The 16,005-nt window shown below is 37.7% G+C and overlaps 1 long non-coding RNA gene across 1 annotated transcript in view; it reads right to left on the bottom strand.

Annotated features, from left to right (window-relative positions):
- Positions 1-8,864: 8,864 nt before the first annotated feature.
- The window catches only part of LOC134759781 (uncharacterized), a 210,556-nt gene continuing 203,415 nt past the window's right edge, over positions 8,865-16,005 (bottom strand). Inside the window, exons 2-3 of the long non-coding RNA XR_010136529.1 lie at positions 12,678-12,863; positions 8,865-9,119 (exon numbers count right to left, since the gene is read on the bottom strand). This is a non-coding gene — a long non-coding RNA (uncharacterized LOC134759781). The remainder of the gene's footprint in view (positions 9,120-12,677; positions 12,864-16,005) is intronic.

Below are 16,005 nucleotides of genomic sequence, written 5' to 3'. Positions count from 1 at the left end.
ACTCTATTTGTTAAAGAGAAAAATTAGGAACTACCTACTTTTTAATCAACAGGATAACAAAGAAACAAAATGGAATAATATATAGTAGCTAAAAGAAATGAAACAGATACATATAAATATGGCTAAATCTCAAAAAGCATAGTATTAACTAAAATAAGACAAATTACAGAATGCCATATTTTATTTGACACCATTTATAAATAACTTTGAAGACACAATAACAATATTATTGTCCAGACATACAGATTAAAATATATGTAAATTATTTAAAATTTATTAAAGTAATTGCCTTTGGAATGAGAGATGGTAATGAAACTATTGAGGACTTCAACTTCATCTGTAATATTTTATAACTTTTTATTCTAAAAAGATTTGAAGGAAATGTTAAAAATTAGCAGATCTGTGTGGGATTATTCTTTGATCACAGTCAGATTTCTTGGAGGCAAGAAATACATTTTCAATCATTTTAAAAATAGTTATGTTTTAAGGGCATACAGGTTTATTTCAAGCTAATTTTTGTCACATATATATTTTCTTTGTATTTATTCAGTTTGTGACATTATGTTCGCACATTTTACTTAAATATTACGATTAAATAGCAATTTTTTCAATTAAATGCTGTTTTTCAGTTAAAGCTTCTATATAATGAGAAACTTTTAAGGTCAAATTTTGACCAGCAGTATTTACCTAGAAACTTGCATTTTGACTCAATAATATGGACAGTGCTTTGGAATCTATGGAGGTGATGGTTCACCAGTAAAATTAAGGTATATTTTGCATCTAACTGAAAAACACACGCCAGAGCTAGGAGAGCAAATGAAAAGGCTGAGTATATCTAAAGCACAGGCCAAAGAAAACCACTAAAGCACTAACATCTGTGAAAAAGTTTTATATATATATACACATATATATACACATATACATATATATGTTTACATGTATGCTGTGTGTGTGTGTGTGTGTGTGTGTGTAGGGGAATGGGGAATATGATACATATGAGGGGACATCAAAAGTTTGTGGAAAAAATGAATTAAAAGGTGAAAATAAAAAATATAAACTTTATTTCTCAACATAAACTCTGTCAAGTTCAAGACATTTTGGTATGCAATGATATCAGCTGTTTAGTCCATCCCTAAAGATCTGAGGGTCTTGGGAATTTAATCATGTCAGTGCAACATTTTTACATTATTAATGGAAGAAAAATAGGTGCCCTTTAAACAATTTTTTTAAGAATAAGAAACAACAACAACAATAAAACCAGAAGGAGCCAAATCTCATAGTCTTATAGCAGACTAAAGCCTAAAGCTTTCCCATTGAAACTCTCACAAAATTGCCCCGTTTATAAGAAGAATGAGAAGGAAAATTTTCATGGTGGAAGACTCCCTAGTGAAGCTTTCCTGGTCATTTTTCTGCTAAAGCTTTGGTTAACTTTCCCAAAGCACTCTCATAATAAGTAGATCTTATCATTCTTTGGCTTTCCATAAGGTCAACAAGCAAAATGGCTTAAGCATCCCACAAAACTTTTGCCATGACCTTTGTCCTTGACTGGTCTGCTTTTGCTTTGACTGGACCACTTTCCACCTCTTGGTAGCCATTGTTTTGATTCTGTTTTGTCTTCAGGATTATACCGGTAAAGCCACATTTCATCTCATTACAATTCTTCAGAGAAATGCTTCAGGATCTTGATTCTGCTTGTTTAAAATTTCCACTGAAAATTCTGCTTTTATCTGCAGCTGATCTGGGCACAATTGAGTCAAGTTTCCTCAACTTTAATTTTTCTGTCAGAAATGTGTAAGCCGAACTAACTGGGATGTTTGTGGTGTTGACTATTGTTTCTGCTGTTAGTCGCCCATCTTGTTTAACTAGTTCACAAACAAGGGTGGGGCACAGTGGCTCATGCCTGTAATCTCAGCACTTCGGGAGGCCATGACAGAAGGATTACTTAAGCCCAGGAGTTCAAAACCAGCCTGGGCGACATAGCAAGACCTTGCCTCTATGAAATTTTTTTTTGAAAAATTAGCTGGCTGTAGTGATATGCAACTGTAGTCCCAGCTACTTGGGAGACTTAGGTGGGAGGATCTCTTGAGGCAAGGAGGTTGAGGCTGAAGTAAGCCATGATCATGCCACTGCCCTTCAGTCTGGACTAAGTAAGACCTGATCTCAAAAAAAAAAAAAAAAAAAAAAAAAAAAATAGGACCACAAGATTAATTTTTTTCTGGCAAATTGATGTGGATGTCATCTTCAACATCATCTTGTCCCTTCTTAAAACAAGTTAACCATTTGCGAACTATTGATTTCATTAAGGCCTTGTCTCCATAAACTTCATAAAACATCAGTGATTTCAGCATTCTTCCACCCAAGCTTTACCATAAATTTGATGTTTGTTCTTGCTTTAATTTTGGCAGAATTCATTTTGCTCTGACAGGGGCTCTTTTTAAACTGATGTTTTATCCTTCTTAGTGTCTCAAACTAGATTCTGGTCACACATGTTGTAACAAGTTAGTATGAGTTTATTTTGGTGCAAAAAATTGGAATTTATGCACAGATTTTTTCATAATATGCATTTTCCATGTACATTTTGAGGGCCCACATATATATACACATACATATACATATTTGGAAAAAATTAGAACACTGTTTGACTTATTTATACATATTTTACTATTTTGATTTTTTAAAAGTTAACATTGTATGATTGGTTGTTTTCCATAATCTTTGCAGTATTTTGGGCATCTTAATCTAGTTCTGCACATGCTTTTTGTCTCTTCAACTTTACTTAGGGAGAGACTCTTCTGGACTTTTCCAGATCTCTTTGCAAAATGGTCTTTTATCAGGGATCAACTAACTCTGTTTCCCATAAACTTGAACTTTTCAGAGTCCAAAGTGAATACAGGAACATGGGGCAGGCTGTACTCATAGACTCCACAGAAATGACCTCTAATTCACAAAGCTGAATGAAGGTCTGCTCCCCAAAACCAAGGGGATTGTGGGAATGATGAACACATGCCAGTCGGCCCATGCAGATGCCAATCAAAAGGCAAAAAAGCTCTTCACCAAATGCTGCAACCTGGGAAAACAGCAGACGCTTGAGAGGTTTGACTCCAGCACGTCTGTTTTCCACTTTGCCTGAGATCTCATGGAGGCTGCTCTTTGTTTTTCCCTTGGAGATCATGCAGGAATCAACTGCCAAGCATGCCTTACACCTCCATGCCATCTAATTATAGCCTGTAACTCTCCGGAGTGCTGACAGTGCTGAGCTATTGACTCTTGACACTCTCTAAAGCTCTTAATTATCTTTTCACATAAGCCCCTTTCAGACCTGTCAACTTCTTTGTATTGTTTATGGAGGAAAAAAAGTAGCATTAAGATTTCAGGTCTATGCACTCAGAGGCAAACTTGCAGTTAGACTTGTGAATGCTCTTGAAGGTCTCTGTGCTCATACACACACAGACAAGCGAAAAGTGTGGAATACACCTGCCGGATGACAATTCAGATGCCGATTTGCCATGGGGATAAGTAAACGTACTCAGGCAAAATAAAATTAACCCAAACCTTAATTCATATATTTGAAGTCATTTTAACCTTTTCCAAAATTCAAATATATAGGGATATAGATATAGGTATACACATACACACCTTACAAAGACTGAAAATGCTTTTTAAAATTTATTTACAACCTTACAAAGTTTTTTAGCTCATCATGGGATCAGGGAATTTCAAAAGGATACCGATGCTTTACACTGTTTTAGAAATTATTATTACATAACTGGAATGTTTAAGTACTTAAAAATATGCACATATATTTTTTCTTATTAAATATTCAAAAACTCTGAAAGACACAGACATTTGGGCATTACTGCTAACTGTGAAGATTTCAAATAAAGTGTATCTCAAAGATCTAAAGTGATGTGACCAAAGTCCTCTAATAAATGGAGAAATACAACTACATTCTGGCTGGGTGCAGTGGCTCACGTCTGTAATCCCAGCACTTTGGGATGGTGAGGCAGGTGGATCATTGGAGGTCAGGAGTTTGAGACCAGCCTGGCCAACATGGTGAAACCCCATCTCTACTAAAAATATAAAAATTAGCTGGGTGTGGTGGCGCACGCCTGTAATCCCAGCTACTCAGGAGGCTGAGGCAGGAGAATTGCTTGAACCTGGGAGGCTGAGGTTGCAGTGAACTGAAATCGCGCCATTGCACTCCAGCCTGGGTGACAGAGTGAGACTCTGTTTGAAAAAATATATAATAATAATAAAGACTACATTTTGGCTGCTTTGCCTATTGAGTAGCCATTCTTAATTCCTTTCCTTTCTTAATAAACTTGCTTTCTAAAAAAAAAAAAAAAAAACTACATTTCAACTTAAAAGAGTTTATGTCCTGAAGTTAGCATGTATGGCAAAAATTGTAAATAATTAAAATTACCATTGAGAAATCTCTTTTATATCATCCATAAAATAGAATGCACGGATGCACTGTGCACCAGTTATTTGGCTGGTGTTGTCTTGGATGTTGCTGCCGCTGCAATTTGTTTCTCTTACCGCTGGAATCAACTTCTGCCTCCTCGGCAGAGAATTCCGTAATGTTTTTGGTTGGCATTTAGGTACCATGTTGAATAGGAAACATATCTGCAAACCCCAGAATCCCTGTCCAAATGTGGGGATGCTCACATCACGAGAGGTAACAGGAAGTGAGGCTATTTTGAAAGGTCAGGGGATTTACATTCCATAGAGCACCCTCCCTCTGGGGCATACCATCACCCGCCAGCATCATTGGAATTATTCCATTCCCCTAACTTTCTTACTATTTCTTTGCTGACATGTACGGTTGAAGTCAAGTAAGTTAAATAGATGTATCATGCCTCTCTGCCAGATGAGGCTTTGGACGCCGATTTCAGCCCTTTCCTCATATGCTCTTTCATTCATCTCTAACTTGCTGAGCTGTGGAAGCAAATGGAATAAAGCCTGACACTAAAAGAACACAAGCCTGGGCAACATAGTTTGAGACTCCATCTCTACAAAAAATTAATTAAAAAAATATTAGGGGGCCGGGCTCGGTGGCTCACGCCTGTAATCCCGGCACTTTGGGAAGCGGAGGTGGGCGGATCACGAGGTAAGGAGATGGAGACCATCCTGTCTAACACAGTGAAACCCCGTCTCTACTAAAAATACAAAAAATTAGCTGGGCATGGTGACGGGCGCCTGTATTCCCAGCTACTCGGGAGGCTGAGGCAGGAGAATGGCATGAACCCGTGAGGCAGAGCTTGCAGTGAGCCGAGATCGCACCACTGCACTCCAGCCTAGGCGACAGGGCGAGACTCCATCTCAAAAAAAAAAAAAAAAAAAAAAATTAGCCTGGCATGGTGGTGCACACCTGCAGTCCCAGCTACTCAGGATTCTGAGGTGGGACGATTGCCTGAGCCCAGGAGATCAAGGCTGTAGTGAACTGCGATCACCCCACTGCACTCCAGCCTGGGCAACAAGGCGAGATCCTGTCTCAAAAACATAAAATAAAATAATAAAATAAAAGAACACAGACTTCTTGATTTTCCTTATGGAACAGAAAAATGGTGAAACTTCCCACATTCAGCAATGAACCTACCAAATGCTTCAGGCCTAAAAGTAAAACTGAGAACGGGAGGGCAAAAAGATAACAGTGATCATGAAATGGGGAAGAAATATTCATTTAAAACTCAGGATTACGCTTTTTTAATTGGGAGAGACAGAAAAGGTCATCTTTCATTTGATGGTTTATACCCCAGAGACGATGTGAACGAAGAGCAAGGAGCCTTAGTTGAGATAGCAATGGGAGTAATGCACCTAGAATAAAGTCCTGGCCCTTACCTAAATTGTGGCACTTTGTCCTAAGATAGTGAGGGGTGCCCAGCAGACCTAGGTGTAAGCAAATCTCAGACTCCCCCATGTGGAGTTAAACAAATTCTCTAACTCCTTGGGTGTCAGTTTTCTAATCTGTAAACTTAAAATCATGATACTTAGTTCACAAAGTTGCTGCAAAGATAAAAGGTGGAAATATGTATAAATTATCTGTAACATGAGGTTTGGCATTCAAGTCTCATCTTTCACCAAAATCTTGCAGGGGCAAAAGGGACACAGAAATTCACAATAAAGAGACCAAACTATCAAATGCATCAATTCTAATCTCACAATTGCATTTAATAATGATTGAGAATAAAATTTTATCAACATAATAATGACTGTAGTCACTTATATAGTATATTATAATGGGATTAAAATTATAAGAATTTTAAGAATAAGATATAAAATTATAAGTTTCTGTGTGCTGCTTACATATGAAAGACATCTTCTATCAAAAAAGAAACCATCATATTTCAAGAAGCAGCATAAGACTGAATTATCAATTCTCTCATTTGTAACTTCATTGTAGAACTAATTTCCAGACATTCTTTTATTTCTTTTTTCTTTTAAGAAATGCCATTTCTTAGCATGAAAAGACTTGTAGGTTGAAAATCTTAAAAGTTTCATATAGAAGCAGTGGGTGATGGTTCCACTGCATAAAAGCAAAACCAGGGCTGTAAGATGGATATGTGTGTACTCATGATCTGGTGGAAGACCACCAATGTGTTTTATTTCTCGGTCTAACTTTTGCACATCCCTGCAGGTTCCTCCTTCTGCTAATAGCAATAATGCAGAGTAGACTTCAAGGAGGAAAGCTGTACTGTTAACTGCCTTGAAAAATTCACTATTAAGTAGAATTTTATATTCTGGGTTAGAAAAAAAGAGGAGGCCTCCAGGCAGGAGGCGGTAGTAGGGAGGTAGAAGAGAGGTAGCAAAGCTCAAAAGATCAAAGGGCTGAGCAGAACATAGAAAGCTCAGCTTTAGTTTATATCTACCACTCAGACATTAGCTCCAACTCAATCTCGTTGGATATTAAATGAAACATTTTCCAGGGCCACTTCTTAGCAGGGGTACAGCATCTCCAATAGTCCCACCTTCCACAAGCTGCTTTCATATGACATCAGGTAATTGGGCTTTATTGGACATTTGATATAGAAGATATAAGAGAATATATGTGATATTCAGAATAAGTGAGAAGACCAGATGTACGGGTTAGGATGATTATCAACACTGGTAAATGCTGGCTAGTCTTCATTTCACAAGTAAGATGTGTTAAAAATAATTCTGTAAATCAATGTCTAAGAATTTAGAATATATTTTTCTCATAGACACTAGATCACTAGTAATTGTCATTTTTGAGACTAGTCTCCACAGTATTTTACCAACATTCTAACAAACATATTTTGCAATGTGCATGGTAGAGGGGACAGTATAAGGAAATAGAATAAGAGGATAGCTTTGGCTTAATTCAGATTTTTCGTTAGAACTTATTACCAGATAAATCAGACTTGTTAAATTGCACATTTTAAGCTTGTGCGGTTTACTGTACGTCAATTAAAGTTCAGTGAAGCTATTTTTTTTAAAAAAAGTCCAAGAAGAGTTAAAGGAGCTCTTTGTTTTTCCTGTCTTAGGCATCACATAATAAGAGAGAAGACAGTAAATTTCAGTTTCTCTTATCAGTGCTGAAGCTAAACTAAATGAAAGTTTCAGAGGTCTTTGTGAGCTGACCTCAAATCAAAATAGAATTTAAATTGTCATCTTTATCTAAAAATGTGGTCTTATCTACAATCAACATATTTGCCAATGAATTAGGCTTATTCAGAATTTGAGAAATGGCTTTATCTGTTTATCAACAATTATCTCCTTTGTTTAGTAACCTGCGTTAATTGTAGAACAATCAGAAAATAACAATGTGCAGACAAAAATCGCATTAAATCCTATCTCCGGAGATCTTCTTACAATCTAATTAAAGGCTATGGATACAAATTATCTGAAGTGGTACAAAAGCCAAAAATAATATATATTTGGCTTTAGAAATTCCCTTGGATTTCATTTTTATATATTGGGAAATCATTCACCTATCAGATAACTACTATCTTCTTGCCTTGAAAAAGTAATTATTTCATTATAAAGTACTTCTTCACCAGCTCCTTATGAACTAGAATAAGTAGCAAGATTTATGCCCTTATTATTAATTCACATAAATTAGATATAGTTGCAATATGATGATTTTCTCAATTCAGAATTTACTTCCTACATTCATACTGATAGGTAGATATGACATCACAAAGATCCCCTCCCTGCCCCACTCACGCACAGACACACTCTTAAACAGGATATCATGCAGTCTAGCTTGTTAACATTGCACTACTTGTGGCATTAAAAAGGGATCATTGAATTCTGATTATGCTTTTATTTACCAAAAAAATAAATATTTGGAAGCAAGTTTTATCAATATTACTTCAAGAAGTTACTGCCATGATTTTTTTAAAATCTTCTGATGCCTAAGAATGGTGGTGGTAATAAAGCAAAATATAGCAAATGGTCTGTTTTTCCTTTCACTTCGTTTTGGCTTCTATTATTGTATTTTCCTTGCCTTATTCATTTCTTTGTCCTTATTATTTTCTCTTTCCTTACCTTTTCAAGAACACAGCCCATTAGCAAAAACCCCTGTTGCTTCACATATTCAGTTACACGGTCTTTCTGACTCTTGCCTCTAATTCACCACCACCAACAACTTGTATTGCAGATTATACTCTAATTTTACTTTTGTTAGTCTCACAGAATAAACAAGTTTGGAAAACACTGGTATGGATTCTACAAGGGAAAGATTATTTGTGAATTAGAAAGTGTGGTCCCTGAGATCAAACACACTTGGGTTGTAATCCCAACTCTTTCATTAACTAATTAGGTGACTTAGTTAATAGCTTAAATACACTGATTCTTATCTATAAAATACTATGAAAATGTATACTTCATAGGCTTCTTCTTCTCTCTAGCATTCATAGAAACAGAAGTAGAATCAAAACCTAAAATCGAAATCTCTCAGAAGGATTTATCCTTTGACCAACAGCAGTCCCAGAACTTCAGGGTAAATTACTTGTCTTCTCATCTGTAGGCTGCTCTCCTCCTCTTGCTGTCTCCTACCTTTTCTGCTGCCTCTCCAACCTCCTCAGCTCCAGAACGTATCTCCTGCTGTGACTCACTCAAGATACCAGTATCCCAGCCAGAAGCTCTGGTTTGACCTAGAGCAAATGAAAAGGCAGAGAACCAGAATCAAAGAGTAGGATACAAATCTAGACTCTGCCACTTACTATCAAACTTTAGCAAGTGATATAGTTTGGAGGTCTGTCCCTTCCAAATCTCATGGTGCAATGTGATTCCTAATGCTAGAAGGAGGTCCCAATGGGAGGTGATTGTGTTATGAGGGCAGATCACTCATAAATCGTTTAGCACCATCCCCTTGGTAATAAGTGAGTTTTTGCTCAGTTAGTTCACATGAGATCTGGTTGTTTAAAAGCCTGGGACCTCCCCATTCCTCACTTTCTTGCTCCTGCTCTCACCATGTGATGCATCTGCTCCCCATTTGCTTTCTGCCATGATTGTAAGCTTCTTGAGCCTCTCACCAGAAGCATGCTGGCACCATGTTTCCTGTGTGCTCTGCAGAACCCTGAGCCAATTAAACTTCTTTATAAATTACCCAGTTTCAAGTACTCCTTTGCAGTAGCACACACAGACTAATACAGAAAATTGGTTCCAAGAAGTGGGATATTGCTATAAAGATACCAGAAAATGTGAAAGCAGATTTTGAACTGGGTAATGAGAAAAGATTGGAAGAGTTTGAAGGGCTCAAAAGAAGACAGGAAGATGAGGGAAAGTTTGTCACTTCTTAGAGACTTGTTAAGTGGTTGTGACCAAAATGCTGATGGAAATTTGGACAGTGAAGGCTAAGCTGATGACCTTCACTGTAAAGTTTACCCATGCTATACCTTAGCAAAGAACTTGGCTGTATTGTGTGTGTGACCTAGGGATCTGTGGAAGTTTGAACTTAGAAGTAATGACTTGGGGTATCTGGCAGAAGAAATTTCTAAGCAACAAATCTTTGAAGATGTGGCATGGCTGCTTCTAACAGTCTATGATTAGACAATGAAGCAAACAAAAAAAATGACTTAAAGTTGGAGTTTATATTTAAACAGGAAGCAGAGCATAAAAGTTTGGAAAATTCACAACCTGGCCATGTGGTAGAGGACAAAAAAAGCATTTTAGAAGAGAAATTCAAGTAAGGTGTAGAGCAACCACTTGCTAGAGAGAATAGCATGACTAAAAGGGAACAAAATGCTAATAGACAAGGCAATGCTTAGAAGCACTGCAGAGATCTTGGAGACAGCCCCTCCCATCCCAGGGCCAGAGGTCTAGAAGGAAAGAGTGATTTCAGGGCTCAAACACAGGGCTCTGTTGCCTTGAAGATAGGACACTGCTCCCAGCATCCGGGCTGCTCTGGCTCCAGCCTGGCTCAAAGTGCCCCCAAGTACAGCCCAAGCTTCTGCTTTGGAGAGTGCAAACCACCACAAGCCGTTGTGGTTTCCACATGATGTTAAGTCTGTGGGCACACAGAATGTAAGTGTGAAGGAGGCTTGGCAGATTCTCCCTAGATTTCATAGTATGTATGGAAAAACCTGGGTGCCCAGGCAGAAGTCTGCAACAGGGGCAGGCCCGCACAGAGAAACACTAAGGCAATGTCAAGGGGAAATGAGTTAGTGCCCCCACACAAAGTTCCCACAAGGGCACTGCCTAGTGGAGCTCTGGGAAAGGGGCTACTGCCCTCCAGACCCCAAAATGGTAGATTCACTGGCAGCTTGCATCCTGAGCCTAGAAAATCTGCAGGCACCCAACTCTAGCCCATGAGACCAGCTGCAGAGGGTATACCCTGCAAGGCCACAGGGGTGAAGCTCCCAATGCCTTGGGAACCCAGCCCTTGCACCAGTGTGCCCAAGATATGGGAGATATAGTCTAAGGGGATTATTTTGGAGTTTTAAGATTTAATGACTGCCCTGATGGGTTCAGACTTGCATGGGGCCTGTAGCCCCTTTCTTCTGGCCAATTTCTCCCTTTTAGAATAGAAATGTACACCCAATGCCAGTACCACCATTGTCTCTTGGGAATAAATAACTCGTTTTTTATCTCATAGGCTCATATGTGGAAGGAACTTATCTCCAGGTGAGACTTTGGAACTGGAACTAGGGAACTGGGACTTTTGAATTAATGCTGGAATGAGTTAAGATCTCAGGGGACTTTTGTGAAGGCATGATTGTATTTTGAAATGTGAGAAGGACATGAAATTTGGGGGGCCGGGGAGGGAATGAAATGTGATTCCCAGTGTTACAGGTGGGGCCTGGCGGGAGGTGGTTGGATCGTGGGAGTGACTCACTCATGAATGGCCTAGCCCCATTCCTTTTGTGATGAGTGAGTTATTGCTCATTAAGTTCAAGTGAGATCTAGTTGCTTAAAGGTTTGGGACCTCACCCCTCTCATTCTCTGTCTCCTACTCTCAACATGTGATGTGCCTGCTCCCCTTTGCCCTCTGCAATGATTATAAGCTTCCTGAGTCCTCATCAGAAGCAGATGCTGGCATCACACTTCCTGTACACCCTGTAGGACCCTGAGCCAATTAAACCTTTTTTCTTTATTAATTGCCCAGTCTCAGGTATTCCTTTATTGCAATGCAAATGGACAAATACAATTTAACCCCTTTGCATTGCAGTTTTCTCAACTATAAGGTTGAGTCAATGATAGCCACCTCTCTTTGTTATTTTGAGATTTAGACATGAATATAAAGTGTCTGGTGCAGTACATTTTAGTGGAAAATAGTAGGTGCTAAATAGTTGGGGTGATGTCAACATATCTCTTACAATGCCCACAAATTATATTACCCATTTGATCCAAATCTATTGTACCCTTGCTGACTTCCTAAAATAAAAAAGGAGCAAATATTCACTTGATGATGATAATCATGTGATAGTTTGTCATGTTAAGGGATACAGAAAATTCTTTGTGTATACTTGTACACAAACCTGAGCAAATCATATTAAATCACCAAATCTGTATTTCCCAAAGTAGAAGGACTAGCTACATTGGAATTATTTTGTATGAGGTTTGCATTAAAATTCACATTCCCAGATCTCATACTTATTGATTCAGAATTTCTTATAGGGGCCATGGAGCTAGAACTCTGGAATTTTTGGATAATTTTATGTTGGCTTTAATTTTTTCCAAGGTTTACATACTGCTGCTAAGTGAAGGTCATTCACTGAGCATAAGTAGTAAATTTACTTGAAAAGTTCCCATGCACAGAATTATTCTCTGACCACATATATGGGGGTTTCTTTTCTTTTGAAAAATAAAATAAAATAGTCATGAGGAATAAAAATGTGTGGGAGCCTGAAGCTAACAAATCCAAAGTCAACATTGTTATATTTGTTTATAAAAATCCTGGTAGAAATGTAATTATGTGGTACTTGGAGGTGCTTGTAACTCAATGGCTGAATGCCTTTCGTTCTTGTGCCCACCGCCAACCCAATGGGTCAGTTTCCCTCAGTTCACAGTCCTTTCACATCATGAGTTCTTGTATGCACATACCTTCAGGAACCATAGAATTATATATCCATTAACAAGTCTTATTTTCTGAGGCTAGCCCTTGACCATGAAATCCCTTCTGCTTGAAAGTTAGACCAGGAGATTGCTGTCCACATATAAATGGTTTTATGGCTCACATTTTTTTTCCCAAAAGAACTAGGAAAGCTTACCAAGACAAGTCAATCAACAGGGGCTGTGCTCTCTTACAGATCTTTTCATCGCATTCCTGGAGCAGCAATTTTCCAGAGAGTGTTGCAAGGTAAAACAATCTCAGGGGATCATTGAAGCATTTTTGTGTTGAGCACCAGGGATCAGGGTCTTCCTCCTACGTACAGCCAAGCCAACTCAGTCAGCTCCTATGAGAAGACAAAAGGGAAAATATTACACCTGAATTGGGATTACCCTCTGCTGATGCTTCACACAAGCATACATGTATCCACTACTGCTGAACACGGCATTTCTGAAAGTCCTCTGGGGATTCATGAAAAGCCTGGTCTTTTTATTCTCATCAACTGATACTTCAATTAAAATGATCAACTTACCTGTATTGCAGCCCAGATACTGCATGAGTTGTTGTTCTGATCCAAAATTTTAGCAGATACTAGCTAGCTGCTTACCAATCCCATTTCATCTTCTCCTCAGGCACAAAAATCAACTGTATTCTCTAGCCTTCCTTGCAAAGAGGCATGACTGTGAGCCTGAGTTCTAGCCAATGGAATTAAACACAAGGAATGTATGCCACTTCCAGAGCTGGCTCATAAACAGCCTTCCACACTATATCCACCGTGTTCTTTCTCTATCCAGTGGCTTGCATACATAGCTATGTAGGAAGCTGTGTGTTAAAGATAATAAAGCAAAAACAAAACAAAACAAACCACCAAGTTCTTGAATCACCATTGAAGAACAGCCCACCAATCAAGAATACCTATTTTATATGTGCAAGAAAAATACTCCTATTGTATTAAAGAATTGCAATTTTAGATTTATTTGGTATGGTTGCTAGCCATACCCTAATGCATAAACCTACCATAGGAATGTATTGTATGTTGGAAACAAACCAGTTACAGTTTCCAGACATTGAGTTCTCCAAAACACACTTCCAACTCAACTGCACACAAAAAAAGTTTTACATAGTTCTCATATTAAGAATTATTTTTCTCATAGTTTACTTAATTATCACTGAGAAAGGAATTCAGCTTTAAAATAATGATAATCCTTGACAAGAGTTTACAAAACATTTGCACATTGTCCTCAGTTAAAGATGGCAGAAAACATTCTCATTTTCTCAGGAAAAAGAAAACTAAGAGGAGATGAAATGACATTTCCAAAATAACCCTGGTAAGTGGAGAAACTAGAAATCAGACCTTGGTCTTCTAACTCTAGATCAGACCAATGTTCTAGAATTCAGATCTTGGTCTTTTGATTCTTTCCCTCAAACTAACTTTTTCCTTTGCACTCTTGATCAAAACTCATAGCCACTTCTCATAGAGAGCAAAATCAGCTCAAGCCTGTTTGCTATAAGGCAAATATAGCACAAAACACTCCTATTTAGTGTCAGGATCAATTTATAACTTGAATAGAAACCAGTGCATTGAAAATTTCTTGCCTCCCCCTAAAAGTCTATGGGGTCCTATTTATTATTTGCATTTTCAAGTTTCTAGTGTTGTCTTAAAAATCATCTGGTCTGATTTGAGGCTCCTAATTCCAAACTCTGACTCTCAAATCATATTGTACTTGCCTCAACATCCTGTATCTAAACCTATTTCATTTCGTTTAACCAAGTTTTCTCAGTTGAAATTACCCAATTCTGAATCTTTTCTCATGTAAGAGGTCAGAACAAATGTAAGCAACCAAGTTTGTTTTGCTGAGATCCAGTAGAATGACCACAGCTGGATTTGTTCTGATTCTAGACTCGGAAGAACATTTCTGTCTGTCACTAATTTTTCACTTCGCTTAAAAACTTCTTCTGGGAAAGGATTAGATGTTAGTTTGTGTTGTTCCACAGGCATTTTTCTTTTAAGCCCAACAGATTTTTCTCTCCATGAGATGCATTGACTTCTCAGCAGACCCTAGGATAATCCATCCCACTGGAACACCCAGTCTGCATCTCAGTGTGAGAGCAGCCCTAGCACGCCAGCACCATCATGGTAATAACTTACAGCTGAGCTTGCTGCATTCTGGCCGTTTTAATGTAACTGTGTGTACAAGTAAAAATATGTCCAGAGATGAGGAAAATATGCTCAATTACTTTATTGCATTATTCTACAATGTACATCATGTCTCTCCAGGCATTGAAAATAGCCCAAGTAAACCACAAATAAGATAAATCCTGTGATCATCAAAATGAGGACACGATCCAAAATATGACTTTGGTTTGTGGTTGAATATGTTTGAGTAAAAGATTATTGTCTGTTTCAGCTTGAGTCTGTTTCTTTTATGTTATATTTAAATTAATTACACATGGAAATACTTCTACAATGAGATACGGTGATGATTTCCTAAGAACAAAGTGTGGTGGAAATCCCTGGATTTATCTGGGCAACATTTGATGTGAAATTACTTCAATTTTTATTTTGTTATAACTCTGAAATCTAACAACATGCTGCATGTGACAGTTCTTATTGCCAATCTTGTTTTTTCTTGTTCAAAAAGAAAAAAAGAGAAGACAGAAAAAAAACAAAAATCACTAGATTCAATTTAAAAAAATATATGGTAAGACCCAGGTAACTGGGCTTGCCAATCATAGTTTCCTTTCTCATGTATTACATTATTTAGTGTCTATTAAACATCCTTAACTCACAATATGTTATTTACCATATAAGAAAGGCATGAATAGTTTTCACTTTAAGTGGAATACAAGTTCCTATTTTATGCTGTGTAAATATAGTTTCTAAAAGCATTAGGTCCCACTTTGAAACACTTATGTGAGCCATAGATGAGGTGAACATTTCATTTCTAAAAAGCATTGTGCTTTGTCTCTTTATCTTGCCCAGAAAAGATGTCTGGAGAACCAGCCTGGATACTCAATCAGAAGAAAATAGCCAAAGTATTTCATTAATATATTTCCTTAGTTATCATAAATAATAAAAAGACTAAAAGGAATTGCTAGGTTTAAACAGAGCATAGGTGTACAATAATTAATTGTTGAATGAATGCATGGAGGGATGAATTGATGAATGATTGGATGGAAATAGATGGATTATTGCTGCTGGGTAGGTCCATGTCTGAGCTGATGTCAAATGTGATGATAGAGGTATGAGGAAATTTCCTATGGAGACCTTGCTGAGGGGGAAGGAGCCTACTGTGATGGTTATCATCAGTATGGAGCTTTCACAAATCTAAATAAATTTCTTTCCATAAAAAGTATCTACTATTTTTCCTTACATGACCCTTTACAATGACATTCTGGGAAAATAAGACTTCACAGAGGAAAGTGTTAACATATTCTTCCATAAAAAAGTAAAAGTCTGAAGAAGGAGTAAGATTTGGTGAGTGTCA

This window comes from Pongo abelii, chromosome 13 (genome assembly GCF_028885655.2).
Source record: "Pongo abelii isolate AG06213 chromosome 13, NHGRI_mPonAbe1-v2.0_pri, whole genome shotgun sequence".
NCBI lineage: Eukaryota > Metazoa > Chordata > Mammalia > Primates > Hominidae > Pongo > Pongo abelii.
This window is presented reverse-complemented; position numbering and strand designations above follow the sequence as displayed.